Source organism: Bos javanicus, chromosome 9 (assembly GCF_032452875.1).
Source record: "Bos javanicus breed banteng chromosome 9, ARS-OSU_banteng_1.0, whole genome shotgun sequence".
Taxonomy (NCBI): Eukaryota; Metazoa; Chordata; class Mammalia; order Artiodactyla; family Bovidae; genus Bos; species Bos javanicus.
Window position 1 is genome coordinate 43,217,661 of NC_083876.1, and position 26,517 is coordinate 43,244,177.

At 44.1% G+C, this 26,517-nt stretch overlaps 1 long non-coding RNA gene across 1 annotated transcript in view; it reads left to right on the top strand.

The window, feature by feature from the left end:
• LOC133253888 (uncharacterized) overlaps window positions 1-26,517 on the top strand; it is a 154,355-nt gene that overhangs the window by 103,088 nt on the left and 24,750 nt on the right. The window contains exon 2 of the long non-coding RNA XR_009738490.1: window positions 9,611-9,856. This is a non-coding gene — a long non-coding RNA (uncharacterized LOC133253888). The remainder of the gene's footprint in view (window positions 1-9,610; window positions 9,857-26,517) is intronic.

A 26,517-nucleotide genomic window follows, 5' to 3' on the forward strand; every position in this document is an offset into this window, starting at 1 on the left:
AAAGCAGTATAATGCTTTCTGGACACAGATACTTATTTTGAATCTTCCTAATGGCAACTCTTTTTATAAGCTGTGATCCAAATGTACTCAAGTTGAAACCTCCCTCTTCATCCCTGGTCACTCCTGCTGCCTCTGTTCACGTCAGCTGCTGGAGAACCTCTCTCTCCTTGCCTGAATTGAAACTCAGCTCTACCCAGAGAGTAGCAATTCTTTTTCAGTTCTCTCAAGTACTCTTCCACCACTTACACCCCCAGGACAAGGGGTGGGAATAACCTGTCCTCATTCCCTGGTGCAGAATCCAAACATTCCTGTAAAAATGGCTGCTCTCGGAAGTTCTGGTGTTGTTGACACCCACTGGCCACCAGAACACTCCTTCTCCTTCCCCAAGAACTTCTCCTTCTGGCTCACCATATGCCCTTACACTGCAACCCTGCCATCCTCCTGGTAGATGGGACGATACCCATAGATGACATAATCAGCATTCTGGCCTCTCAGTTCTTTAATCAACCCCATCTCTTCCAGCACCTGCTTCTCTGTTACACCATAGATTTTGTCATCTGTCAAATCTCCCCTCTGTCCATAATCCCATCTCATTGTAGGCTAGTCTGCTTTCTTACCCACTCTGTGCCCAAACCTTGCACAAAAGTGAAAGTGAAGTCGCTCAGTCATGTCTGACTCTTTGTGACGCCATGGACTGTAGCCTACCAGGCTCCTTGGTCCATGGAATTTTCCAGGCAAGAGTACTGGAGTGGGTTGCCATTTCCTTCTCCAGGGGATCTTCCCAACCCAGGGGTCGAACCCAGGTCTTCCGCGTTGCAGGCAGACACTTTACCATCTGAGCCACCAGAGAAGACCAAACCTTGCATACATGCGTGCTAAATTGCTTCAGTTGTGTTTGACTCTGTGACCCCATGGACTGTAGCCCACTAGGCTCCTCTGTCCATGAGATTCTGCAGGCAGGAATACACGAGTAGGTTGCCTTGCCCTCCTCCATGGAATCTTTCTGACCCAGGGATCAAACCCTCATCTCTTGCATCTCCTGCATTGGCAGGCAGATTATTTACCACTAGCATTACCTAGGAAGCCTGTGCCCCAACTTTACTGAGGCTCTTAATCTCCCGGCCCCTCTACTTTTCCTTATCCATCAACCTACCCTATTTTTGCTTCCCTTTGAAGCCACATCAGACACGTGGTCCATCATGTCAGTCACTGTCTCACCAACACCCTAAACTTACTCATCTAGCTCATCCTTTTATCACTCTTTCACCTGGAGGAAAAAAGTCAATCCTGCAAGAACTCATTAATATACTTTTTTACACGTCCTACCTCAGCAGCAAGGCATAACTGGAGAAGGACCACCCCCTCCGCCCCCACCGCCCCCGCCAGCCTAGAAAAGTCTTCATCATCACTCCCCTCCCTGGGGAATCCCACTGTCCTCTTGTCCACTCATCTTTCAGTCTTTGAACAGCCATTTCAAACTTTCCAAGTCTTTAGGCCCCATCTCATCCCTCTCTAGTGCAAGGTGTCTTTGTTCATACTTCACAGAAGAAACAGAGGCCCTCAGGTGGGAATTCCTGCCACCTGCACCCACAATCCAACCTGTATCTGTACCAGCACCTGAACCCATTCTCTGCACTTCCCTCCTGACAAAATGCAAGTGATGTTCCTCCTTCTTGAAAGGTCAGTTCCCTTCCCCACGCCATGGATTCCAACCATCTCAGAAAAGGTATGTTGCCAAATATCCCCCGTTTTCTAGCCTCGTTCTGTTCCCTTCTTAAGGGATTTTTTTGGTCAGCATCTGAACATGCTCTAATCACTCCTATACTTAAGAAATCCCACTCTCGGACCCCAGATTTCCTTCGTGGTTCTACTCTTTTCCTCTCTCCCCTTCACACCCAAACTGGTTGGGAGAATTGTGCGTAGTCATCCTTTGCCCTCATTCAGCACCTGTTTACCCATCAACCTCATCTAACTGGCATCTTCCCCTGCTTCTTTTTTAAAACTGTTTTTATTAAAGTGTCCGGTGGCCTCCACACCCTAAATCTCAGGGGCACACCTCAGTCTTCCTTGTATGTGACCTCTCAGCAGAGCTGAACTGATTTAACCTTCTTCTATTTTTTATTGGTATCTAAGCTGCCATACTCCCCTGGTTTTTCTTCCACCTCTATTTCTCAGTCCCTTGGCAGATTCTCCTCTTCTAACTGATTTTTAAATGTTGAAACTGCTCAGGTTTAACCCTAGATCCTCTCCTTTTCTTACTCCTCACTGTCTAAGTCATCTCACCCACTTTCATGACTTCAGTTCTATGCTCTGGAATCTGTACAACAGCCCAGACTTTTCTCTAGTCTCCAGAGCTTCTCAGTTACCTGCTTTACATCTCTGCTTAGATGCCACCAGCCCATTTGTTTAGAACTAAAGTCATGGCCTTTTCCATCATGCCAGACACCTTTCATTTTCTCCTCTGAATCCACTCTCCATCCAGGAGGCTGATTTAGTTGACTATATCCATTGGCTTCCTTGACTCTGGCTTCCACTTGGGTTTGGCCACTGGGGATCCCTGGGAAGAGACTGGAAACCAGGGAGAGAGTGAGGTCAAGGTGTTCACTCCCACAGCTCCCTGTCTGTGAGGTTGCCAAGAGCTGCCCGAGTCCCTTGACTGAAGGTCGCTGCTTCTCTTAATGAGGCATCTACACATGACCCTCCTCTTCAAGTCTAGGGCAGTTCTGCTCAGTGCTACCAGCACCAGTTATTGTCTTATCCTTTGTGATTTCCATGTATTCTGTCTGTACTATCGTAAATAGTTCCCTCTTGAAATTATCTGCATATGAGCACCTGATGTTTCTGTTTGGTATTCTGACTGATAGAGTAATTGATACTAGAAGTTGTCCCAGGCAATAGATCTTCATAACGTGCTTTTGGGATTGGGCTGATCATATTTGAGGAACTGAACCTTGCAGGGACATGGAGTTTCAAAGGATAGAAATGGACACTCATCATCAATGCATGCATAGTATCATAAGGATTCAGATGATCCGTGGTCATAGCAAGGGATGAAGAGTAAGTGGAGGGCAAGACATGGGAAAGGAGGCTGTGGCACTTAGTTGCTCTGTCAAAGGAAGTGATTGTAAAGGTTGTGGTGTCATCTAGTTTGTTTTTGTTGTTGTTGTTGCTTTTTACAGCTCCAAAGTACATATATAGGCAAAATGATGAGTACGAATATATATATAATATATATATTTAAGAACACCTGTAGTTCAGAATCAAGCCTCCATGGAAAACTTGAAGAAATCTCTTGATCTGGAGTCCTTACCATGAACACCCAAGCCCTGGACCTCATTGCAAGGTTGTAAAATTAAAGCGCCAATTGAAAGTTCAGCCTTTCTAGGTCTCTAATACCAGTGTAAGGCACAGGTGGGACATGGATAAGGCTGAGAACTTTGAGCTCTAGATTTTCCTGAGCCCTCTTTCTGCAGAACAGTATTTTCAGTGACTACACCCAGAGCAGTTGCCTTTAGAGCTGCCTTTTCTCAGACCCACACTCTCTCCTCTGTTTGCCTCCAGCTCTGTAACAAGAGTTAGAGCTCAATATGGTCCAAAAGGAGAAATAGAAAAGTGCCATTTTCAGCTAAAATAGCCTATTCACCCAAAGAGTTACGAGATCTTAACACATGGTACCTGGAGGAGCAGGAAGATCGTATGTGGGAGGAGGTTGTAAGGGTGTTGGAGGAAGATAGTAAGGATCCATCAGCTGAATATACTGACATGGAACGTCTCCTAAGACTCAGGGTTAGCTCAAGTGCCAAGGACTGGTGTGAATTGTCTGCTGGATTGGCCAACAAGAGCCTGGAGTCTATGATGACCTGTGGTTCTTTAGGTCAAAATTCTGTAAATTCTCTGGCATAATATAGAACAGCGGTTCAAATGCAGTGGTGACTACATCACCTGGGACCATCAACATCAGCCTTGAATATGTTAGAAATGGAAATTCTTGAATCTCACCCTAGATTTACAGAATTGGAAACTCTGGAGATGGGACCTGGGCATTTGCACTTTCAAAAATGAATCAGTTGCAATTACAGTTTAAGAAACACTGCTGTAAAACAAATGTTAATGTGTTTATGAATCACCTGGGGATTTTGTTAAGATGTTGATTATGCTTTGGCAGGTCTAGGACTGACCTGGTTTCTAATGTGCTCTCAGGTGATGCCATGATGCAGCTAGTCCATGAACTGCGCTTAGAGAAGCAAGACTGTGAGAGGGGAGAGAGTCCAGAGGCCGAGGGAAACGGGAATGTTGGGAGGGATTAATTACTCCAACCGTTAAACCATCACCTCTCCAAATGCCCTGGGAGGACCAACCATGGCAAGAGAAAATGCACTGGTGAAGGAGGCACCAGAGTCACTGAAGAGCTCTGACGTGACTCTCTGAAGGTCAGAAATGATGATGCTGATGTGGCAGTGAGATTGATTTCCCTGGTTTCTGGTTTCCATCAGAGACAACATAAATGCAATTATCTTAATAAGCCATAGGGATGAAGAAATAAGAGTTTTATATGCAGGGATCTGTGGCAATCAATGGCTAACTGATCACCAGATTCCTAAAATGAACTGGATGGGAGGTTTACTAAGTTACTTGCTTACAAATGTAGGGAGAAAAATTCTAGCTCTGCTGGGCAGGGACCAAAGTTGCATCACCATAGTGGGAATGTATAGCCTCTTATTCAGTTTCCTGGCAGCTCAGATGGTAAAGAGTCCACTTGCAATGCAGGAGACCCAGGTTTGATCCTTGGGTCAGGAAGATCCCCTGGAGAAGGGAGTAGCAGCCCACTCCAGTATTCTTTCCTGGAGAATCCCATGGACAGAGGAGCCTGGGGTTGCAAAGTCCATGGGGTCGCAAAGAGTCAGACATGACTGAGGGACTAACACATCCAGTCCCCAGACTGAAGCCAGTTCACAGACCAGGACCTTTTGAGAAAGGACTCTGCAACTTACCTCAAGCCTAGAGGGACAAGGGACCATTTATCAGGGTGACTGAGGAAAAAGCACTGTCCAGCTCTGTGGGGGGTTGTTACTGAGCTTATGCTAACTCCCCTGATCAGAAATGCCATCTGGGTTCACTAGAGTGGCTGTTGAGATCAGATGGTGGAGCCTTGACATGAGCTGTCAAGAGGTCCAGTGAGACTGCAGGCTGATGGGACCCCCTGTTCCAGGATACATAGCTGGAGGAGACATCCCCAGTAACTGGAATGCTCCCCACATTGTCCCTGAGGGCTCTGATGGCAGTGCCACCACCTCCTGGTAAATGATAAACGCCCTACCCTAAATGCACACCAAAGCCATCTTTTACTCCTGTCCCCACTGGGAAACCTCTTACTCTCGACTGTCTGAGTTTCTTCTCAGGATACTCTCCCTTCTTCCCTTCCCTCAGTGCCTGTTCTGTTGCAGACCAATCCTTTTCTACATCCTCTGCGCCTCTCTCAGGCTTCTGGGCTTCGTCACCTTCACTGAAAGTTGCCTCTCCCCTGAACACCTCTTTTGGCCCAGTTTGCTTGAGGAGATACTGCCTGTCCTCTGGAGCAGTTGGTTAACCCTCATTATTGCTATAGTTAATCCCTCTCTACAATGAAAAACAAATGTTTAAGTCACGTAAGTCAGACATGCTGGTTGTAAAGCACTGCAACAGGACACACTAAATACAGACTGAAAAAGGGCTCTCTTTTTCCTTCCTCTTCTCAGAGGTAAGCAGTGTTAAAAAATTTTTTTGCTTACACATATAAGCTAACATGTGACTTTGTTGATCACAAATAGAATAATACTGTCCCTATTATTTTGTGACATGCTGTTCCCATGCAGCAGTATATCTTAGACCTCATATTATGTTATATAGATCTATCATATATTTTTAAAATTAAACTTTATGTTTTGAGATAGTGGTAGATTCATGGGAAGCTATGAGAAATAATGGAGAAGGCAATGGCACCCCACTCCAGTACTCTTGCTTGGAAAATCCCATGGACGGAGAAGCCTGTTAGGCTGCTATCCATGGGGTCGCTAAGAGTCAGACACGACTGAAGTGATTTAGCATAGCATAGCATAAGAAATAAAACAGGGAGATCCCAGGTACCCTCTAGCAAGTTTCCTTCAGTGGTAACTTCTTGAAAAATTGTAGTACAGCATCACAACTAGGATATTGATAGTGACACAATCCATCAGTCTTACACATGTGTAGGTTCCTGTGTGAACCATCACAATCAAGACACAGAGCAGCTCCATCGCCATGAGGATCCTGGTGTTGCCCTTGTATACCCACCCCTCTGCCCTCTCGCACCTTCCCTTGCTTGTCACTCCAGACAACCACTCACCTGTTCTCCATTTCTATCCTTTGGTCAGTTCAGAAATGTTATATAAATGTAATCAGGTAGTTCATCGCCTTTTGGAATTGGCTTTTTCATTCAGCATAACTTCCTGGGATTCAACCAGGTTGTGTATATCAACTTCTTCTTGCTGAGTAGTATCCATGGTGTGGATGTACCAGTTGGTTTAACCTCTCAATCACTAAAGGACAGCTTAAATGTTTCCAGTTTTTGACTATTATGAATAAAGTTGTTTTGAACATTCATGACAATTTTTGTGTGAACATGAGTTTATATTTCTGTGGGATAAATGCCCATGAGCATAATTACTGGGTTCTGTGGTAATTGCATGTTTAGAGGAAATCAACACACTCATATGCTATGAATGTAAGTGTTAAATAGAACAGTATTTTAGGAGAGTAGATGGGCCATATTTATCTTTGTTCAAAATGCATATACATTTTAACTCAATTTTGTTTTTAGAAACCTATCTTCAGAAATATCTGTATATTTGCTAAAAGATATATGTACCAGGACATTCACTGTAGCAATGTTTGCACTGGGATAAAATGTAAAACAACCAAAATGGCCATACAATACTGTATAACTCTTTTTATTTCAGACATTGAGTGGGTGCAAACTGTTACCTTGGGATTTTTTTTGGTTTTTTTTTTAACTTTTTGTTTTATATTTGAGGATAGCAGAATCAAGATTGCTGGAAGAAATATCAACAACTTCAGATATGCAGATGATACCACCCTAATGGCAGAAAGCAAAGAGGAACTGAAAAACCTCTTGATGAAGGTGAAAGAAGAGAGTGAAAAAGCTGGCTTAAAACTCAACATTCAAAAAATTAGGATCATGGCATCTGGTCCCATCACTTCACAGAAAATAGATGGAGAAAAAATGGAAACAATGACAGACTTTATTTTCTTGGGCTCCAAAATCACTGTGGATGGTGACTGTAGCCATGAAATTAAAAGACACTTGCTCCTTGGAAGAAAAGCTATTACAAACCTAGAGTGTATTAAAAAGCAGAGACATTACTTGGCCAACAAAGGTCCATCTAGTCAAAGCTATGGTTTTTCCAGTAGTTATGTATGGATGTGAGAGTTGGACCATAAAGAAGGCTTAGCGCTGAAGAACTGATGCTTTTGAACTGTGGTGCTGCCATCTATGGGGTCGCACAGAGTCAGACACGACTGAAGCGACTTAGCAGCAGCAGCAGCAGCAGCTGGAGAAGACACTTGAGAGTCCCTTGGACTACAGGATCAAACCAGTCAATCCTAAAGGAAATCAACCCTGAATATTCATTGGAAGGACTGAGACTGATACTGAAGCTGAAGCTCCAATACTTTGGCCACCCAATGCGAAGAACTGACTCATTGACAAAGACCCTGATGCTGGGAAATATTGAGGGCAGGAGGAGAAAGGCGTGATAGAGGATGAGATGATTGGATAGCGTCACGGACTCAATCACTGACTCAACTCTGGGAGATAGTAAAGGACAAGAAAGCCTGGTGTGGTGCAGTTCATGGGGTTGCAAAGAGTAGGACACAACTTAGTGACTGAATAACAACAAATAGCAGGTTAACAATGTTGTGATAGTTTCAGGTGAACAGCAAAGGAACTCAGCCATACATATACACTTATCCATTCTCTCCCAAACTCCCCCCGGCTACCCTCATCCAGGCTACCACATAACACTGAGCAGAGTTCCCTGTGCTATACAGGGATCCTTGTTGCTATATGGTGCTATATAATAGGTCCTTGTTGGTTATCCATGTGTTACCTTGTTTTAATTTGAAACTCCTTCTGTAGGAACTAGAGATGAAGCATTTTTTTTCCCTGACATATTTGATCATTTTTATTTCTTCTGGCCTAATCTTCACATTCTTTGCATAAAATACACACTTGAGTGATTGTTCTTTTGTTGAGTTTTAGGCATTTTTATACAGGTCATATTTTGGGTGTTAACCCCTTATCTGTTGGCCTGCTACTTGACCTTCATCAACTAAAGCTTTTGGATTTCTGTGAGATCAGATCTGTCACACTTTACTCTAATGTTTCTTGTCTTGTTTGGGGAGAGCTCGCCTACCTCCTATTGTGGTTTTATGCTTATTTTATTAGAGCTATGCTGTAATGTTAGCATTTGTAAGATGACTCAAATCCTTTTGAAAGGGACACAGATACTATAAATAAAGAAAAGATAGTAGATCCCATAAATAAAGAAAAATACTGTGTGTAACCTGGGAAATAATTTTTATTAATTTAAAATTGTCATGTTTCTTGACAAATATAATTCTTGCTGTGCTGTATACGTGTTAGAGTGATGCTGGAAGGAGTAATCATATCATAGCTTTAAAGGATTATGAACACCTAAGGGAATGATGCTATTTAAACACGTTGCTAATAATGTGTTTGCACATTTTTCAAACTGCTCCGATTACATTCACGTGGCTAAAGAGCATGGCTTGGACTGGCCTCCTCTGAGAAGGATGGAGAACGAGAGGAGGTCAGAATATTATTCCACAAGAGGTTGTTTAGGCAAGGAAGTCATTTATCTTGCTGTGGACAGAATGAAGAGCTTGCCATCCAGCAATTTGTAATTGATCACAATTATGTTCCCCAGTGGGGGTTGGAGGAACAAAATGAAGGGAAATGTTTGGTCAAAAGATGAGCACAACTCTGAGTATTTAGTCAGATCCCAAATTTAGGTTGATTTAGCAACAACATCAAAAAATGAAGTCATTCAGAAAAGAACCCCAAATGAAACAAAGACATGAAAATGGAGATTTATTCCACATGTTGTGGATTGATGTTTCCTTGGAAGGAGTGGTCAGGAATTCTTGAGTCTTAAAGCAACCACGTATTAAAGTAATTTAACTAATTTAGACATGTTTGCCGCTACCACAAAGAAAATAAATTATAGTGGGCTCTAGCCTGATGGCTAAAAAGCCAATTCACCGAAAATGGAAGGATGTTGATGGTATTCATATTAGGTAATCGGTACAGTATGTCAGCCTTAGTGGTCTGGTTAACCAAATGAATGCACATTTAGTGAAATTCAGTATAATTTTTTCCTAGAACTACCCTGCTCAATTACAGCAAAATAGGTTCTACTAATCACAGGTTGCATAACTTGGAGATTAAGTATGGTTTGGGGACAGAGATGCTTTTTATTATAGCGTTTGGTCTTCTGTGGAGCATAAGGGAAGATGTGTCAGCAAAGCTAATGTGGTTTCTTCCTTGTTTTAGGAATCTGCTTAAGAGTTTAAGTGATCATAGGACCTGAACATACTTCAGTGCTCATTCAATCAACTGCCTTCATTTTACAAAAGAGGAAAGAGAAGAAAGGTGGTAACTTGTCTGAGGTCACATAGTGAGTTCATGACAGCCTGGATGATATTTGGGTCTTCCGACACCCAGTCCTGCGTACTGTAACTATAAGAAAATGCACACTCTGAATGTCCAGGCCGGATGGGACCTCTGGCCCAATTTCAGGTAACAGACATTTTCACAATCTTTCCTGAATGGAAGGACCATGTCAAGTTAATTCCATTGAACCCCTGGAGGAATGAAGAAGGGATTCAGAAACTAGGTCTCTGAACCTAAGGTCAAAGCTTGAGTCGTTGTTCTTTCTTTCCAGGGCTGACTTGGACTCTTCATTTCAGATGATGATCAGTATGTAGGCACCTGTTGTGGAGAAGCCAGGTCACTGCCCCTGCTCTCTCTGGCTTGCTCTCATTTGCTGGTGGCTTTGTAATTTGAAACAATGCACCTTAGGCTGAATGTTGGGGAACTCTGAGCTGGGGGTAGGAGTGTCACAGAAAAGGGGGAAAGGATAGCTAAACGCTAATTAAGCATTAAATATTTTTTTAATTTGCAATTTTCTCTGTGTATTTTGGAACCTGTAACTTCCCCCTGACTCAGATAATTCCTTAGTCTCTGAGAAGCTCACGGGCCCTAGGCACTATGCTTGTAGAGCCTGTGGGGTGAGGACTTAGAAAGGAGCGCCGTCTGGGTACTGTAATCTTCCCTTGTTTTTGGCAGTCCCCACCCTTCACATCTACCCAAGACTCCCTCAGTCAGAGTTGAAGACACCTTAAGGAGATCAGGGAGTGACTCAGACTTGCTGAAAAATGACAGACAAGTTAAAAAATGTTGAATCACATGATCTTATCTTATTCAAGTCCTTTGGAAAACAGGTTAGCCAGTCAGTGATGCTTTCTTGTCTGTCAAATTCCCGTTCCCTGCCCACCCTGTAGGCCCAGGCCAGTGTTCTGTCACCACTTCTACCATAATTACCATCCTGGTGTGAAAGGAATGCTGTGGAAGACAGGGCTGTGGTAAATATGTGTTAATAGTATTTCTTCGGCTACTCAACATCCATTCCCCCTTCCTGTTGGTGTCTGATTTCTTTTAGGGAATTACCTCTTCCCCACATATGCAGTTGTAGTGGGATATAAACCCAGGTGTCTGCTCAGAACCATGGAAGCTCTTAAAGAGAACTGATTCTGCCTCTCTCAGCCCTGAGGGTGGACATGTGGTCTAAGCACAACCTATCTGATAAGCTGTTCTGAAACTTTAACCTTGAACAACTGACGCAAGGATCTCAGAACAGTTGGCAGGAAGCCAAGCTGAATAGACTGAATTGTCTGCTCCTGACCTCTTAGAATCTCCTTGATTCCTGCCCATCTCTAGGCCTGACCCTTGATGCTCCTATCCATCATGTGAGTACCCAGATAGCTTTTAATACATTCCCTCTTGGCTATCTTAGCCTGAGCTGGTTTCCATTGCTTGCAGCCGAGAATTCTGGTACAAGATCACTTTCTGGCTGGACCATCACAGGTGTAGTGTTATCTTCAAATCTATCCTGTCTGGAATGTTCTCCTAGAATTAGCCTAAACTAGCTCTTTCCTCTACTTGGTGACACAGCCTCCAAGTTTGGCTTTTTAAAGCTGATACTAATAGACAATATTCCTCTGGTTTTCTCACCCTTATGTACTGTGCTTAGTCACCCAGTCGTGTCCGACTCTTTGAGACTCTGTGGACTATAGCCTGCCAGGCTCCTCTGTCCATGAGATTCTCAAGGCAAGATACTAGAGTGGGTAGCCTTGCCCTCCTTCAGGGGATCTTCCCAATCCAGGAGTTGAACCAGAGTCTCCTGCATTGCAGGAGGATTCTTTACCAACTGACCTACCCAGGAAGCCTCACCCTTATGGTTCTTTGTATTAAAACAAACACAGAAACTCATCAGGACTCCACTCCCATAGCTGTCACTGATATGAGGGCTCCATTCTTCTGCTCGGAACTCTCAGCTCAGGAACCCACCTCTCTCAGGCAAACATATCATAAATGTTTCTCTACCAGAGTAGTTAAAATTAATAAGACTGACAATACAGTGTTCACAAGGATGCAGAGCAACTGCAACTCATACACTTGCTGGTGAGAATGCAAAATGACACAGTCACTTTGGAAATTTGTTGACAGTTTCTAATAAAGTTAAATATATGCCTATTCTTTAACCTAACAATCCCACCTCTAGATATATATCAAAGAAAAATTAGTGCATGTGTTCACGACAAAAACCTGTATAAGAATGTTCACTGCTGCTTTATTCATAATAGCCCAAACCCTAGAAATACCCACCAAGTGTTCATCAACAGAAAAATAAGAAATTGTAGTATATTCATACAACGGAATACTGAACACCAATGGAAAAGACAGATGACTCATACATATAACAGTGTGTATAAATTGTATTGAGCGAAAGGCTAGGAATCCACATGACTCCATTCGCAGAAAGCTTGAGGACAGGCAGAACTAACCTATGATAATAGAAGTCAGAATGGTGACTATCTTTGCAGGAACATTAACTAGGAAGAGGCACAGAGAGTCTTCTAGAGTACTGGAATATATTTAATATAGGTGGTAGTTAACATGGGTGTATACATGTGTAAAAATTCACTAAGCTGTACACTTAAGACTTGTATACTTTATTCTGTGTGTTATACTTTAGTGAAGAGGATAAAAAGAAAAGGTAAAAGAAGAAAATGATTATATGGATATCAACAGTTCTATAATTTAAGTGTCTTGTTAATTCTACATCCAGTCAAATTAGATTTATCACCAGTCCCATAGATGATGTTCATGAGGGACTGGAAACCTTTTTTATTTTTCCCCTCTGTGCTTTGTTACATCAAGGCATTAGGAAGCTAATGTGTTTCCCCTTCCAGGAGGATTTATATGTTCAAAGAAAAGCCATTGGGAAAAAATAATGATTAACACACAGGAATGACTGGTTCAATGGTGGGCTTTCGGGCGTCAGTAGAGGAGGTATTTCAGGTCAAGAGAGGGTCAAAGGAAGCTCCCAGAATATTCCACTTCCACTCTGAATGGGTAGAAACGAGCAATAAGTTCCTAATAGACATTTCTGCTGACCCACTGGTGTAGTCAACAGCTTTAGCGTTCTGCTTCTGTGATGGAAAAACCAGCCTGCTTGTTTCCAACAGCCGAGGGGAAGTGTTTGTCTCCTGAGGCCAGTCTTTTCCTCTAAAGCTGGTGGAGAGGGTGGGTCTCTTGGGCAGCTTTCCCTCCACTTGGCAAACAGGAACAGAAAGCAGGAAAAAGAGAGGCCAGGATAGCAGGTGCTAAAGTGAGGGTGGAAGTGGAAAAGCACCGGGAAAGTGAGTGCAGGGCAACACCGAGGGGAACAGACAGAAGACACGGCAGGGGTGAGGAGGGGGCAGGGGACCCAGCAAAGAGCGCAGTGAAAACGCAGATGGTGTCAGTGGACCAGACCCTAAGGCCAGGGCCCCTGTAGCCTTGGCATCTGCAGCCTGTGAGTCTTCTGTCCCTCAGGGAGCAGCTGGAGAGGCAAGTGGTGTCCTGGCTCCTTCCTCTCAGGCTCTGAGCTTGCCCCTCCCTCCACTGCCTACAACGTAAAACCTCACCTGATCACATTAACCTCCAAATTAAAATTATTTTATAGCTTGGCATTATCTCTTTAAAAAGTCTAAGTCCTCAATGTAGCTCACAAGAGCCTTTCATGACCGGTCCTCGCTTGCTCCTCCAGCCCCATCTATTTTGTGAATGAATAATGTGAAATAATGTGTAAATGTGTTTAGTAAATTTTAGTTACAATCCTGGTCACAGAATCTGGCTATCTAGTTTCGCTTTAAGAATCCTGGGAGGATAGGGACTGTACTTACCCAACTCCAGGAGAATATTGTGAGAAAACTCCCCAGACAGATGCCCTGTGGGACTTGATCCCTTGACTGCTTGCACCCTTCCCTGCTGAGCAGGCAGGAAGTTGGGATTGCCTCACTGAAGTTATGCATCCTCATCCTCTGACTTTCATCAAGGACCCTTGTCTTGACAGAAAGTCCTCTTTCCTACCTAATCTGAGTCCTGGCTGGCTTTCAAGACTCATCTCAAAAACCACCTTCATTACAGCCCACTCAGGCTCCAAAATGAGGCTCTCTGGCTCTCTGCCAGACCAGCCCCTGGCAGCAGCCCTGGTTTGTGGGGGCTTCCCTGGTAACTCAGCAGGGAAACAATCTGCCTACAAGGCAGGAGACCCTGGTTCGATTTCTGGGTTTGGAAGATCCCCGGGAGAAGGGGTAGGCTACCCACTCCAGTATTCTTGGGCTTCCCTGGTGGCTCAGACAGTAAAGATTTGCCTACAATGAGGGATACCTGGGTTGGATCCCTGGGTTGGGAAGATCCCCTGGAGGGGGGCACGGCAACCCACTCCAGTATTCTCACCTGGAGAATCCCCATGGATAGAGGAGCCTGGAGGGCTGCAGTCCATGGGGTCACAAAGAGTTGAACACAACTGAGTGACTAAGCACAGCACCTGGTTTGTGGAGAAAGGGAAGAATTTGGGACTGGAAACTGATCTTGGGGTGGTAAAATGAGAGCTAGTAGCCAGGGTCCAGTTCCAGGGGCCCACGGCAGACTCAGCTTAGTTCCTGTAAGCATCCATCAGTAACTGAGGGTCCAGACCCCTCCTGGGGCAGAGACACAGATAGCTGAAGTTAAGGGAGAAGTCTCGTCAGTGTGGCTCCAGGTAACCAGCTCACCTAGAGAAGAACCCCACCAGGGGATATGGAGCGATGAGTCTGGTGCCTGAGGTAAGAGGCAGGCAAGCGCCAGGCAAGAGTGTCAGGGCTTCAGCCTGGGTTAGCAAGGTGACTCAGATCCTAGTCATGCAGACCAAATGGACCCACCAGGGAGAGCTCAGAGAAGGTGGAAATTCTGTGGGCCCCAGGTCATAAAGATCCATGGATGCTGCCTCAGTGAACCATCAACAAACTGTTCATTTCAGCCTGACCAGCTGCCAGTCATCCTGGCTAGAGTTCAAGGACTAGGTAAGGCTAAGCTTGATGGCAGGCGGGGTGGTGGAGGGGTAGGTACTGTAAGCTGCAGCCATCCTGGGCTGGGAGGGGCAGGGGCTGAGCCTTTTCTGGGAACCTGCCCCACCCCCTTCTCACCCCTCACCATAGGGTGCCTCTCCTCACTTTTTGTAAAGCCTCTACTGTAAGTAACCCCTGCAGGGTGTAGCAGAGGTCCAGGCACACACAGCAAATTCAAATTCAGTCAGATCGAATTGCATTTAGGTGCTTGGCAGTTCAGGCTTTGATGTGTGCTATGCTCTCCAAAGGAACCCTTTCCCATGTGTCTTATATTGCCAGTCAGGATTCCTCTTCCTCCACATGCGGTAAAAAGGTATAGTCACTTCCCATTCTCCTGGGACACATAAAGACGTGGAGGTCCATGTGGGGGTACATGTACCCCACACTCACCTTCCTCTGCCCTCTCAGGGTGCAGCGCCTCAGCAAAAAGTGATCTATTCCTTCTTTCTTTCTGCCCCCAGCGTCAGTGGAAAAACTTGATCTGGTTGTCATGGAGACCAGCCACTGACTTCAGAGTGGCTGTTTATTAAAGATGAAAGTAATGTATGCCTGGCTGATCCGAGCAGCTGTCAGAGAGAGATTCGGCTGCTAGCAAAGGAAGTCACTAATTTCAAGGCATAATCCCTCATTTCAGAAAGAGAGACAGCCCTCCTTCATCTTCTGAGTGGCACTGTGCAGTGTGGATAAGATCTGCCCACAGCAAACATTTCTTGTTCAGGTCTTTTAGTTTATTTTATGATGAGTATGGTAACTGTACTTCTTTCCCCCTTATTTCCTACTAGAATATATAGCCTTTCAGTGGGGTGATAGATTAATTCAGCTCTGTGGGCAGGCTCAGGAAACCCAAACCCCCTCATGACATCATTTCCTTTGGAAAATGTATTCTGGATTCCATGCCACCTACTTTCCAATGAGCTTGTCTGTTTATTCATTCAACAGTCTCCACCAGGTGTGTGAGAGGGAAAGAGGAGGTGTTGAATGATGCAGAGAGTGAACCTGATGTAGTCTGTGTGTGCTTGGACAGGTGGGAGAGAAGTGGGCACCCTCCCAGGGAGATGATAAATTTGAAGACAGGTAGTCAGTCTCTCGTCCCCCAGCCAAGGGAGTTGTGTAATCAGAAAATCAGTCCATTTGTTTTTCTCTTTTTGTTCTCTTCATTCATTCAATGATAAAATCTGAAAGAAAATTTGATTTCTGAGATCCATTATTTTGATGAACCAAGTATTCTTGAAAACCAGAGAAGCAAACTGGGTTAATCTCTGCTGAGTCATAAAGAAGCAGCACAGTGCCCACTGCAGCACTTCGAGATGGACAAATCGACCTGGGACTCTGAAGAGGCTGCTGGTGGCTGGCCTTACGTCTGGAAACAAAGATCTAGCCCAGCTGTCTGGTCAGGGTCCAGCCAAGACCTCAGTTTATTCATCAGAAAACGAAGCAATGAGCAAACTGATTGTTTCCAGCTCTAAATTTTCTTTTGTAAGAAAAGGTAGGGATTGTAAGTGTAGGTCTCTCTAAAGAAAAGGGACTCCTAACTTTGACAACTGAGCAAGGGCTAACTCTGGGTCTAGGTCACTGTGAACCAAGGAAAAGCCATGCCCCCTGAGGTCAAGGGGATCTCAGGCCAGGGCATGTCTAGTCTCTGCAGTGAGTCTGGGCGTTTACGTGGTGGTCTGGACAGTAGTTCCTGCCTGCTTCTCCTGAGCCGCTTGGTCTGTGGGAACAAAGATGGTGTTTGCAGCTAAGGAATGGAAGCAAGTGTTGGTGCCTTCAGAGGCCAGGTCAGCCTGGGGCTCCAGGAAGGACACTTTCAGCAGGCAGGACTTAGAACTGCCTGTAGCCACCCCCTCCCACCCATCCCACTCTCCCCTGCAACCCCGCCCCTGTCCCCAGCAGCTTTTTTTTCTCACTCTCCATACGTAAGGCGAGCAGAAATTGCTGCTTGTGTCACTCTGATGCCTTCGTCTCCTGAGTTCTTCCAGAACCATTTTTCTCCAAAGGACATGCACAGGTCTTATGTTTACATGTGTCATTGAGAGAAATTTGAATCCCATTCATGGGATGTCAGGGCAAGTCATAACACTTTTTTTACACATCAGTTTAAAAATGTTATCCCAATTGTATAAAACACTAGGGAAAAGGAATAATATTCATTCGTTCATCCATCCATTCGTTTAACAGTGGCATTGTACGCACTTACTATGTGTCAGGCACTGTTCCAAGTATCATGCCCTTCTAGGGGGATACATTTATTTTTCTTAAAACCAGCTTTATTGAGGTATAATTTCTATACAATAAATTCACCCATTCTAAGTGTAAAGTTTGATGCATTTAAAAAAATTTTAACTGAAGTATAGTTAATTTACAATATTGTGTTTTAGTTATACAACATAGTAATTCAGTTTTTAAAAAAAAAAAAATAAAAAATATTTTAACTGAAGTACAGTTAATTTACAATATTGTGTTAGTTTTAGTTATACAACATAGTGATTCAGTTTTTTGTAGATTATATTTCATTATAGTTTATTATAAGATATTGGGTATAATTCTCTGTGCTATAGAGTAAATCCTGTTGCTTCTCTATTTTATGTATAGTAGTTTGTAACTATTAATTTCATATTCATGATTTGTCCCTCCCTGTCTCTCCCCTTTGATAACCATGTTTGTTTGCTATCTCTGTAAGTCTGTTTCTGTTTTTTGTATGTATATTCATCTTTTATTTGGCACCCCACTCCAGTACTCTTGCCTGGAAAATCCCATGGACGGAGGAGCCTGGTAGGCTGCAGTCCATGGGGTCCCTAGAGTCGGACACGACTGAGTGACTTCACTTTCACTTTTCATTTTCCTGCATTGGAGAAGGAAATGGCAACACACTCCAGTGTTCTTGCCTGGAGAATCCCAGGGACGGGAAGCCTGGTGGGCTGCCGTCTATGGGGTCGCACAGAGTCAGACACAACTGAAGCGACTTAGCAGCAGCAGCAGCAGTATTCATGTTTCTCTGACTTATTCCACTAAGCGTAATATTCTCTACATCTATCTATGTTGCTGCAAATGGCAGTATTTCCATTTTTATGGCTGAGTAATATTCGAATGTGAGCGTGTGTATACATATATACACAATGGAATACACGTATATGTGTATACTCAGTGCAAGCTTTGTGTGTGTATACATATATATTCTTAAGCCAGTTGTCTGTTGATGAGCACTTGAGTTGCTTTCATGTCTTGGTTATTATAAATAATGCTGCTATGGGTATTGGGGGACATGTATCTTTATGAATTAGTGTTTTTGTTCTCTTTGACAATATACTCAGGAGTGGGATTGATGGGGTAGTTCTTATTTCTAGCTTTTTGAGGAACCTCCATACTATTGTACACAGTGGTTTCACCAATTTACATTTCTACCAACACCGTATAAAGGTTGCCTTTTCTCCATATCCTCTCTAGCATTTACTATTTATAGAGTTTTTGATGATGGCCATTCTGACTGGAGTGAGATGATACCTCATTATGGTTTTGATTTACAATTCTCTAATAATTAGTGATGTTGAGCATCTTTTCGTGTACCTGTTAGCCATCTTTATGTCTTCTTTGGAAAAATGTCTATTCAGGTCTTCTGCCCATTTTTTGATCGGGTTGTTTGTTTTCTTGATATTGAGTTGTATGAGCTGTTTGTATTTTTTGGATATTAATCCCATGATGGTCGCATCATTTGCAAATATTTTCTCACATTCCATGGGCTGTCTTTTTGTTTTGTTGATGGTTGTTTTTTGCTGTGCAAATACTTTTAAGTTTGATTAGGATCTATTTGGTTAATTTTGCTTATATTTCTTATGGTCAATTAATCTACAACAAGGAGGCAAGAACATACAATGGAAAAAGAAAAAACAGCCCTTCAACAAATGGTACTAGGAAAGCTGAACAGCTACATGTAAACCAATGAAATTAGAACATTTCCTCACACCATATACAAAAGTAAACTCCAAATGGTTTAATGACCTAAATGTAAGACATGACAACATTAAGTTGCTAGAAGAGAACATAGGCAAAACACTCTTCTACATAAATTGTAGCACTATTTTCTTAGATCAATCCCCCAAGGAAAAAGAAATAAAAACAAAGCTGCTTTAAGTGATCTGTGTTTCAAATGTATGTCTCCTCTCTTGTTTCTTAACTAAGAAGATGAGAAAGGCTCCCTCAGTCCCTAAGCAAACACTGTAACTCCTGAGTGGTTCTCTTGCCTGCATGAGAACTCTAGTGTCTTACATGTTTTGTCCTTCCTCTCCACTCTCCTTTGCACTGACACTCACAGCTAATCCTTGTGACTGTTAATCAGCCGTCTGGGGCTATTTTAAAATATTTCTGCTTTCGTGTATAAGTCACACTCTTCTCGCATCCTTTGCTGCATTTTCCAAAGGGGTTATGTTAAAGGAAATTCAATACCCACTTTTCTCATTATTTGCTCATCAGCTTGCTCACTCATCAAAAGACCAATGCTATTTGATACTTCAGAAGATTATTTTCCCTGTTAGGTGATGTGTCAAGGGAAAGGAAGCTGGCCCTGGCATCAGGTGACTGAGTTTTGTTCCCAATTCTACACTTGACTCAGTACATGCCCTTGGGCAAGTCACTGAGCCTCTTCATGGTGCGGTCTCTGGGGATGAAATCTGCCAACTGCATCATGTGGATTTGAACCTAGTGGCCTCTGGGATAAAAATAGGAGGGAGACAGGTGTCCACGTGGGCTCAAACTGGTGGGAGGAGAATGACCACGGGAACTCAAAAATATCCTTAAACTGCAAACTCTGTAACAGAGTCAGGATTTATCATTGCCCTTGGGCGTTTGTCCAGTGGCCTGTGGGGTCGATTCTAGCACTTGAATTTTTCCAGAAAAAAGAAGGAACTGCAATAACCTCCCAGTTTGTATATTCTCTCTGCTCCATGTTCCCACACCTCTGTACATCCCCTGCCGTGATACTCACCACTCATTGTTGTTATTTGCTTGATCACTTGCCTCCTGGACTGGGAGCTACTTGAGGGAGGGGATCATGTCTGCCCCATGCAACATTGTACCCTCAGTATCAAGCACAAATATTACTGGCAAACAGAAGTCATGCCAGTAATATTTGCTGAATGGATGAGTACAGCACAGAGAATATCCCACTTCTGCTTCACTGAGGTAGCCTATTCCTAGCCAAGGCGTGGTGGGATCTGATTAACCCCATCTCTCCACAGCCCCACCTAGATGTAATAATGAAAGGTCTCAGACCAAGTGCTATGACACATATGTATTCATTAGTAAGAAGATCTGCTGCTGCTGCTAAGTCGCTTTAGTCGTGTCTGACTCTGTGTGACCCCATAGATGGCAGCCCACCAGGCTTCCCCATCCCTGGGATTCTCCAGGCAAGAACACTGAAGTGGGTTGCCATTTCCTTCTCCAATGCATGAAAGTGAAAAGTGAAAGTGAAGCCGCTCAGTCATGTCCAGACTCTTAGCGACCCCACGGACTGCAGCCTACCAGGCTGCTCTGTCCATGGGATTTTCCAGGCAAGAATACTGGAGTGGGTTGCCATTGCCTTCTCCAAGTAAGAAGATCTAAAAATGTTCAAACAGCTGGTTCTGTAAGCAGAGAAGTCCAGCTGCCGGACCTTTTAGGTGCTCTGTCCACACTTTACATGAAAAGTTCTCTTGAGAGTGACAGGACAATATTCTAAAGACCAGATTTTAGTTAGCATCAGACAAGCAGAATTTTCTGAGATTGTGGATGAGCATGGGAAAAGTTCCAAATCATGCCTCTGATGCCATTCTGAAAGGTGAGTGTTGAAGGTCTGGCTCGAATCTTATTCTCAGCTATGTAGTAGAGAGTATACCCCTCATGTTTTAGCCAAAGCTCATGTCTTGAACACCAGTAAGATTCAACAGTAAAACCCCATTTATAATATCCTTTATGTTAATTGGAGAAGGAAATGGCAACCCACTCCAGTACTCTTGCCTGGAGAATCCCATGGATGGAGGAGCCTGGTGGGCTACAGTCCATGGGATCGAAAAGAGTCAGACACGACTGAGCGACTTGCCTTTATGTTAATTAACAGATCACTATTTTTGCCAACAGAAGCCATTGCTATTATTCATTTTGCTAATTAGCCAAACTTTTGCTGTTGATTCCAGATAAAGATAGTTAAAACTCTTGGGGCAACCACCTGAGTATGTTTTTATGGTGAACTAATGGATGCAGCAGAAGCAGCTGAGACTTTTAAAGAGCAATTAAAAAGGCCCCTGAGACCCTGCTCTTTGAAGAGAAGAGTAGCAGGGCCCCCTCTTAGTGTGCCTGCCAATACTCAGGGCGATTCAGTCTACTCGCTGGCTTCCCTGGATGGACCTCAGTCTGGAGGTTGTAATTGGGAGTAATTTACCTTCTGATTTCCCTTATGATCTCCTTAGATGAGTAGGCAATTTTGAGCCCAGGGGAGGATATCAGATGGGCCCTCAGAATCTTTTGGTTCTACTGACCATGGAAAATTCTTCACCTTTCTCCCTTTTTTTCTGATACTTAGAACAAAGGTCAGCTGAAAAGTCATCTGTCATGGCTACCCCAATTCTGTACAAACTCCTGTCTGCTCCCACCTTCTCTAGCCTCTGAGCTCTGGACATGGATGCCCTGCTGACCCCTCCACACCGGCCAAGAGCCCAAGCCATGTCATGGGTGGAGGTCCCAATTTATTTGTGTTACTACTGACTCTGTGTTATGGCAGCTGATATCCTCAGAGTTGTTTCAGTGTGCTCCTCTACATGTACACACGTGTGCCTCATGCATGTTCCAGAAGAGTGAGCCTCTATCATGGGTGTCTGCTTAGCACTCCAGTTCCTCACTGGGTTTAGTGGTTTGCTCTGAAGTTAGACAACATGGAGATCCTGTCCCACTCTTGTTGATCCTCCCTGTAGGACTAGAACCTATCCTGGTTATGATAAAACCACTTGCTGATTCTCAGCAGACCCATCACCCAGAACCACACCATTCTGCCTGACTGGCTACCATGAACCCCTTTGGATACAACACACAGGCTGAAGCTGCTAACTCCTCTGCTTATTGCCCTCCTGGCTGTCCCTGGGGGATGGAGCCCTGCTGACAGAGAGGTTGCCCCACCCCCAATCCTACCTAATTTGGGGTTCTTTTTCCCACTACCTGTGCTGCTGAGTTTGCCTAGTGAATTTGGTTTGCAGTGTTAACATAGAGTTAATTTCATATGTCTCTCTCTCTGGGGTAAACAAATTATTCGCATTTATGTGTCATTCCCACTAACCCTGCAAGGGGAAACGAAAAGAAGAATCTTTAAGTTGTGGAGCTTTGTCCTGTATGACCCCACCTCTGCAGCTGGTCAGTTCAGGGTGGTCAGCCCTGAACTGTTGGTCAGCCAACATGCAGCCAATCAACAGGCTGGCCAGCAACTCATTACACAACCTGGCAGACACACGAACATGTATGAAAGCTGGGTTAATCCCCGCTTCTTTCTTGGAAATTTAAACAGGGAAATGTCAATAGAAGAGGACTTGGTAGGATGCTTAGAAATAAGAAAGTAAGAATTGAGGCCACAATGAGTCATAATGAGCCCAAATTACAAAATATTGAAGCTATGAGCAAGCAGAAGTGATGGAGGAGAGAAGAGTTTCAAGCCCAGCAGAGGCTGAGCTACATTAATCAGTGGGCATGACCCTCCAACTCCTGCCATGGAGCCCATGGTCTCCTGAAACTAGAGGAGCTTCCCAGGACCAGTGCCAGGATGCCCCCTCTGGTGCCAGTCCCTGGCTGTTGGTGAAAGACCAACCCCATTAATGCTCCACATTTAGTTTTGCCAAAAAAAAAAAAAAATTTTTTTTTTCCTCCTGAGCTAGCGTGCCTTCATCTGCTCCTTATGACCCCGCCTCCTGTGTACTTCACCATATTCTTTCTGTGTGGAAAGATGGGGGCCTGTAGCTTTTTACTCCTAATGCTATGCATAGTAAATAATGGGTTCTCAGGAAATGAATACTGAATCAGAGAATTTTTGAAAGCCCCAGTGAACAAACTGGTTCCTGCAATCACTGTCTTAGGTTGCAATATCTTCAGTTTGGCTCTCTCAAAGTTGAACAAATGATGCCACGTTTCCTAGCACCCACCCACCTCTTCCCCAAGCCCTTCCTATTTCATGAGATTAGAGACACACTGCTAATTTTTAAAAATATCAATCCTTAATCAGATTTTAAGATCTCCCTCAAGAAGGTAAATTCTCCCATCCTATTCTCAGTCTAGTTTGTTGAACTAACCCACATTCACAGACATGGAAATAGACATGTATAAACACACATGTGCAGAGGAATTAAATTGATTTTGGATGGTACTCAATAGTTTTAGTACCCAAGTTTGTGGTTCCAACTGATTCACCTACAAATAAACCAGAACTGGTTTGAGATCATCTCCCTATTTGGAAGTTATTTATCAATTCACTCTATGGTAACTTTGAAGAACAGTTAACTTATTTTAAGAAAGCAGTAACCTTTTTTCCCCAAAGAAATAAAAATTAGTTAGGTTATAAGGAGAACTTATAACTAGAGCTCTGGAAAATTATTTACTGTAGGAGGAATATGTATTGATCCCTAATACAGCGATGAAAGCCATGGTCCCCCTCTGGTGTCTATCAGTCTATTGGTGGGGACTTTTCTGTCTGCTTTGCCCCACTATTTGGAGACCAGTGATAGCTTTCACTGGTCGGCAGGAATCGGGAGAGGGAAGTCATGCCTGACAAGGCTCAACGAATGTTTACTGTAAAGTACCAGATATTTTAGGTTCTGCGAGTCTTATGGTCTCCATCACAGCTACTTCCATCTCCCCTTGGAGCACAAAAGCAGCCACAGACAATATGTAAATGAATGGGTACTGCTGTGTTCCAATAAAACTTTATTTATGGTCACTAGATTTGAATTTTATGTAATTTTCATATGTCACAAAATCTTCTTATTTTGATATTTTTTCAGCCATTTAGAAATGTAAGAGCCATCCTTACCTTGTGGGCTGTACCAAAACAGGATGCAGGTTTGAGGTCCCTTCTTCCAGCCCTTCATGAGTACTGGGGGTTCAGGGTATGGAACAGATGCCTCAAATAAATGTGGGGGACCTCAGGGTTGAAAAGTCTTGGGCTCTCCCCCCATCCACCAATGTGAGTTCTGGGGAGGCTATGAGCCTCCTATCGAAGCTTCATGTCCGCCGTGGTTCAGGAGCATCAGAGCAGCAGCGGCGAGTCTCTTCTCAGCCCAGCCTTCTCGGAACTGCTGGCTGCGGTCAGCCTCCCCAACAGTCTCTTCAAACCAGGGCTCGGCGGACTGCTTTTTTTTTTCATCCTTTAAAAACAATTCATTTTTTTGGTAATTGAAGGATAATTGCTTTACAGTGTTGGATTTGTTTTGAAGAGAGTGTTGGGAAGGCTGACTACAGCCAGCAGGTTCAGAGAAGGCTGGACTGAGAAGAGAGACCCGCCCAGACCCCAGCCAGAGGCCATGACAGGACAGGGGACTTCAGCAAGGACTGCAGAGGCACAGCTGATGCCCAGAGACCCTGTGGGATGAGGGTGTTCTCAGAGGGAAAGCAGCCTTTCTCCACTCCTCTGGGGTCCTGGACCTGATGAGGGGCATGGAGGGCTGTATCTGGGGCTGGGGGGCTCTTCATCTACTTGTGCTGGAGGGACCGGGGACCTGCATGCTCTGAGCTCCCCAGTGCCAGAACTGAAAGAGACCTGGGACCGGTGGGTCTTCTTAGCAGCACCATCTGCCTTTCCTCAGAGAACATTTTAAATCCACGTACAAGGAGCAACATTGAAAAGCCAAAGCCATATCTTACCACAGGACAAGGAGGGCTTCCCAGATCAGCTGCAGAAGGCCTGGCCATGCAAGGGGCTGTACATTCTATCTGAGAGAGGGGTCAATGGGCAGTGACAGGAAACTCAGCCAGCCCTGGTGTGCGGGATGCTCCCTGTGGGGCAGTGACATCACCCTGGAGACAGGCTGCCTTGGGGGAAAGCGCCTCCCTCTGCAGTTTAGCATCGTAGACCAAGCAGAGCTCCTGTGAGCAGGGCTGTGATCTCAAGGAGGTTATTCCAGAATTTTCCCAGGGTACCTGTTTAAATTCAGAGCCAGAATGAGGATTGGAAACAATGTAGCTGCCTGCCATTTGTTCATTCTGATGAAAAGCAAAGCTGTTGGTTTCTTTATGACTTAATTCCTTTACCTGCCTTATGGTTATATGGCATTTATTTAATTCTCCCAGCCTCTCCTTACCAGATTTTTTCCTACTGCTGAAATCCAGTCTGTCGAAACTAAACGTTGTAGAGTAGATATGAAATTTATAGAACCACTGTAGTCTGACGTCTCAGATACTTAACAACAACAAAAAAAAGCAAGCATTTATTTCTATAGAATTGAACTTACCAATTCAAGATAACTTCTGTTTTAAAACTCAGATGCCTCTGAATAGTCAATTTCTGGATTTTTTTTGCCTCCTTCTCCTTGGAGGCCATCCCAGTTCCTATGCAGAGAGAAAGAGGGCACCATAGTCCCCTAGCATTGGTGGGAGGAAGCTTCTGGATCATCGCCATCCTCTGTGCCCACCCTCCCAACTAGCATCTATTCAGCCAGAAGGTGTCACATCTGGTCCTCATAACCATGGACTGCATGCACCATTCATTCCCCCAGTCCCACCAAGGCTTCCGGTCAGCAGGCCTCCAAGTGCACATTCTCCTGATCCTCATCTCAGGCTCCTTTGGGTCTGCAAGCCAGCTGTGCTTGGTCCCTTGGGCTCACTTGGCTGCTTTCCCTTCCCCTTGAAGGGGAGTGGGCATCTCTGAGACATATCCTTGGCCCCTCACCCAGTCACTGCTGGTACCATGCCAGTCAGGCCATCTCCTGTATACTTTCAGAGCTCCCAGCCCACACCTGGGAAAGCACAGTTCTCTCTCCTCCCAGTTCCTCCTTGACCAACATGAGATTTTTTATTGCCCCACCTCCCTTGTAGCTCAGTTGGTAAAGAATCTGCCTGCAGTGCAGGAGACCCAGGTTTGATCCCTAGTTGGGAAGATCCCCTGGAGAAGGAGATGGCAACCCACTCCAGTACCCTTGCCTGGAAAATCTCATGGACAGAGGAGCTGCAGTCCATAGGGTCTCAAAGAGTCGGGCACAACGGAGCAACTAACACCTCCCTAGACCCAAATAAGGAGGTGTGGTGAGAACAGGGTTCAGGGCCTGCTCAAAGACATTCATGCATGGCTGTTTTAATTTCTTCTCACAATTTTCTTACCTCAGACATATCTTGAACTTAAATTAAAAAGATATCAAATATTTTCTAATTTATAAATTATAAATTCAATGTAATCCTAATAAAAATTCCAGTTGTAATTTTTTTAGAAACTTGATATATATATCCTAAAGTGTAGAGGGAAAAATAAGTTTCACAGATAGCAAAATTAACATGAAACAGAAGAATAAAGAAGGGGAAATTGCCTACCCAATATTTAGACACTTGCAAAGTTGTTTTTAATGAGGCAGTGGAGTGGAATTGAAAGCCTGCTGGTAGCCCTGTGTTCACCCGTGAACTTCATCTAACACAGAGTTGTCACCACAGATCAACAGAGGAAAGATGGATTGTTTAGTCTGTGATGGGAAAACAGGCAGTGAAAGAAAGAATGGAAAAAAAGTTGGGTCTCTCCCTAACCCCACATACAAAGGA